Source organism: Cyprinodon variegatus, unplaced genomic scaffold (genome assembly GCF_000732505.1).
Source record: "Cyprinodon variegatus isolate N-32 unplaced genomic scaffold, C_variegatus-1.0 Scaffold9, whole genome shotgun sequence".
Taxonomy (NCBI): domain Eukaryota; kingdom Metazoa; phylum Chordata; class Actinopteri; order Cyprinodontiformes; family Cyprinodontidae; genus Cyprinodon; species Cyprinodon variegatus.
The window spans coordinates 1,143,449-1,148,063 of record NW_015150462.1 but is presented as its reverse complement, the minus strand read 5'-3'; the positions used below and the strand labels follow the sequence as shown (position 1 = coordinate 1,148,063).

The window sequence follows — 4,615 nt, the reverse complement described above, 5'->3', positions numbered from 1 at the left end:
TTGTTCTGTCAAATGGAATCATAATGAAACACAGTAAGCTTTGCAGCAAAATGGCAAAGTATATAAAGAAGTTTAAACAGTAGGAATACTTTTGAGAATCAATGTGGCAGTGAGAAACTGAGTGCCCACTGAGATAAGTACAGTTCCTCATTGGGAAACTTGTTTTAACAGCTTGAAGCATCTCCAGAGGAGGAAGAATGTTGCATCTTTCTAACAAACATTTCTTCGTTTTCACTTCAAAGACATCAGAACAAAAAGGTTTCCAACACAGATGCTCTCTAACCCAGTCACTCCAGACACTCGATGGCTCATTAGAGTAATCATGTTTCACAATTCCTGGAAAACCTAATCTTCAGGAACCCAGTGGTGAAAAAATGATCAATCGCAGATGCTGTGCGTCCCTACAGGGACGTACGACAAGCATCGGGGTTAACCACCCATGGCTTTGCATTGGTAGATGAACATGAGCTATCTGCATCCGAACAGAGCAACAAACCACACAGGAGGCCATTACAGAGGGAGCCGTAACGCCAGCCCTCCCTGGTACCGCCGGCTTCTTTTGATTTATCATCAGGCTGCTCTGCGCACCGTACGGAGCAGGAGCCATGCTGATGTGTCCCCAGAGTCACTCTGCAATAAAATGAACCGTCATTGTTTTCTCACACAGCTAAACAAATTGCTTCATCAAAGCCACAACATGGGTCTTCCACCTTTAGCCATTTATCTGAGAGAGAAAAAGAAGTAGGGACCAAAGTAAGGCCTCCGGCTTCCCTTAAAGGGGAGTCTGGCAGACGTTCAATGTCTCCATGTTTTACCAAAATAAAGTACTGACAAGCCGGGGGCGTGTTAACACACCCACGCCACTTGGGCCTCATGTTTTATCCAAACTGAACATCTTTCTGGGAAACAAAGCTCACATGTGTCACTGTTGCCCCAATTGAAGATCATGTGACGAAGTCTCGGCAGCGGCTCCCTCCTAAAAATAAGGGATCCATAAATGAACGACGGTGCTTTGGGGAATAAATCAGAGCAGTTGCTGGTTGAATTCAAATAACCGGGTTAACCTTCGCTAACAAAGTTCCCAATGACTTTCCAAAGCGCAGTGCGAGCGAGAGGGCTCACTGTAATTCTCCATTTACACCCAGCTGTTCTTTTAATAATTTCCCACTCGTGTGCTCACAGCTTTTGTGTATCTAATTAGGATGAGACTTGTGAGGACAGTTTGAATCTCATTCTATTACCACAGAGGGCTTTAATTTCATGTGCTGAATAATGGGGTCCATGTTTTTGGGAAAAAGTGTGAAATCCTGAAATTTTGTGTTTTCATTTTTAATTTAAAGGAAGAAAAAGCTGCAATCCATTTAAAGAATATTTCATCAAGTAAAAAAACTTGGTGTGCATTCGTTTCTGACACCCTAAATAAAAGCCGGTGGAACATTTACTTTAAGAAAACACACCTTAAGAAAACTTGGACCAACTGAAAGTCTGCATTCAAACAGGAAGGTGACCCCAACATTCAGCCAGAGCTGCAGCGAAACAGATCTGACTAAAGGTTAACCCAGAGTCAGAACGGCCCAGTCAAAGTTCACATCCAATCAAGGATCCACAGTAAGGCTTGGAAATTGCTTTTCACTGACGATTCTCATCCGATCTAAGAGAACTAGAGTAATTCTTCAAAGAGCCGCCCTTGTTCATGTTGACATTAAGTGTTTGTGCGCCCTGCAAGTAATGCGAAGAACCCAAGCTCTAACCATCACAGCAAACAAGCAATTCCCCCCTATTGATCACATACATACATTATTTAAGGAGGCAACAAAAGACAATCTGTGTAAAGCAAATATTTGCTGTAAATTTTGCATCAGTCAGGAGAAATCGTCTTATATCCTTCATTCAGGAAACTGATCTAACCTTTAAGGTGTTGGATTGGGGCGACTTGCTTTCGGATTGAATCTAAAGTTTAAAAAAAGGATTAAGCTCAGAGATATAAAGATCCAGGGGTAAAAAACTGTAACAATGTCTAATTAGTTATTTCAAATACAGTCGCACATTTTGGCTGATTTTGCTTTGCCATCACATCTAAATCACAAAATGTATTTCTTAGACTAAGACAGACTTTATTGTCATTTTGTTCCCACAGAGTGTTTCATTCAGTGCAGCTCTCAAGACATTTCCCTTTTTAATGTGCCGCAGTGATAAAATGTAAACATAAGACTGGTTTCTGATTTACAGTTCCAAGGATTTTCAGCAATTACAACTGATAATTATGAACTGATAATGATTCAGAAACATTTAGTGAAACAGGACTTTCAGTAACAATTAAGTCAGTAATTTTCAAAAAAGGAAAAAAGAGTTTCCTAGCAACAAAGTATTTTGATTATTTTAGTCTTTGCTTTTGCCATAAAATAACATTTTAGATTAACACTTCTTTACCTCTTTACTCTTTGGGCCAATAAATGCAGTCCACACTGGGATATCTTCTCTGCCTTGCTGAAACCAAACCTAATCCCAGTAGGTTTCCAATTTCCAGTATGTTTGAACACTTATCCGCAGCTCAGTTATAGAGCTACAACCTACTCTATTATTGCACCAGTTGAGCCCTGCGGACAAACTGTGACCCAATCCAGTGATTTATAGGATCTATATTTTATGGGCGAAGCTGATTAATTCAGATGCCGTTTCTATGATTTATACCAACTTGCCAGAACAGAGTGGTCTATGTGAAGGTAAGAGAGTCCATACACGCCTGAAAATGAACTAACAAGCAAATGTTACCATAGATGGAAGCAACAAGATACATATGTAACTGTTAGAGAACCAAAGTTGGACTGTCAGAGTACTTTTTCATTGTGCACAGACACAAAAGAGAGGTTAGCCAGCATGAACAGACAAAATTATATATGAACAGGTCGACATAAATGTCTGGGCAAAATGTGCAAATTAACAGACATTCAGAGAAGTGAATGGATAAAGAAATAATGGATATACAGCTAAAGCAAATAGATCAACTTCATAAAGCCTTTTGCAATAAATATTGACCCACCATGGAAGAAAAAAAATAAAGTGAAGAAATGCACACACAAAAACACAGATCTGTGGCTAACGATTAGTCAAATCCATGGCCAAGTGGCACCTCAACAAAGTAAGGCTAGATCTGAATATCTCAAATTGTAGCTCTTACCTCCTATCCCTTCACCTTCTGCGAGGTCAACAGTAAGAACTCTATCCAGGGATGTTCAGGCTGCCTTACTGAATCCAGAAAGCCTTCACCCTTATGGACGTCATTACGCTATGGGTACACACATGTTTGATGAACCTTCAAGAAAATCACAATAAAACACAAGAGTTACACAAATGTAGTTAAAGGCCAAAGCGCTTTCTTTAAAAAACACAAAACATATGAAGGCGAGAACATTAGCTGCATCACACAGAGTACAATAATGTATATTTTGTAAACACTGTGTGGTGGGCTGTGCCTTTACGTCAGGTCACACAAAGGATTGTGGGCAACCATATGTCTCCAAGTGGCAACTAGAGGCGTTAGGCGATCACTATGCTAACTGCATTGGCGTTAGGAAGCATACTGCTTCCTGGTCCAAGCTCCTCTCAAAGTGCCAGAACTTTTCAAATGGCACTCTCTATGTGGCCGCTGACACACATTAGGCATCACTTAAGTGTCCATACTGATTTTGAGATATTGAATTCGATCCTAATGTTCAGTCAGACTAGTCTTCTCACTAAGTCACACCATTAAGAAAACAGTTGACGTGCCACAAACTGCAAAATCGTCCCGCTAACGGAGAAAGGCAAGCCAGAGTGAAAAAAGCATTACCTGAAGCATTTAATGAGGCATTTTGTCTGATCAGCAAACCTTAAGGAAAAGACAGCAGGTAAGTTTTTTTCCCTAGATCAAGCCATTTAAGTTATTAAATGTTTTCCACAGACAGGAAGAATAATAAGGGACAGAATCAGCCTGGCTGAGAGTCATGTTGTGTCCAGTGCCTTTTGTGGTTACAAACGAGGATACAGGACATAAACCAGAGTGTGAAAACTTGAACCAACTTTTCATGGTGAATATAATCAAACACTGCAAGCTTGTTCATCTTTTACATTTTTAAAGTCGTAGGGAAGCAGCTGTTTGAACGGTTCCAGTTCCGAATTCTCCCGAGTGGTGCCCGACTTTACACAAGTGAATCGAGTGAATGTGATTGGTCAAATATCAACGGCGCGGGATTGTTGCGGCGGAAGGTTTGTAAGCAAATTTGGTTGTGGCCGGTTTGTCAGAAGCATCTTGCTAACCTGTTAGCAACTTATTGCTAGTAGGTTCCCAATGGGAATTTCCATTGGGACCAAGTAGCACTTAGCAACGACACTGTCAAGGAACGCTATGGACAGAGGAAACATGCAAGAGGAGGAGAGTTTTGTGTCGGAGGTTTTGGATGAGTCTCCATCATACATTTTTTATTTAGAGGAGGAAAGCGGGGACGAAGCTGTTGTGGAAGAGGACGCCAGGGCGGCAGAAGCTTGGTTTGGTGTAGAAGGCTTACAGCCGTACATGTTTGAGCCCTTGCCTCGCAACGCTGCCAGTTCTGTTAGCTCTACGCCTGCTGAAGACACA

General features: G+C 41.1%; 1 protein-coding gene across 1 annotated transcript in view; it reads right to left on the bottom strand.

Moving 5' to 3' along the window:
- LOC107086615 (beta-1,3-galactosyltransferase 1-like) overlaps positions 1 to 4,615 on the bottom strand; it is a 225,550-nt gene that overhangs the window by 169,076 nt on the left and 51,859 nt on the right. Inside the window, exon 2 of the mRNA XM_015377687.1 lies at positions 3,179 to 3,313. The gene's annotated coding sequence lies outside the window, so the exon portion shown is untranslated. The remainder of the gene's footprint in view (positions 1 to 3,178; positions 3,314 to 4,615) is intronic.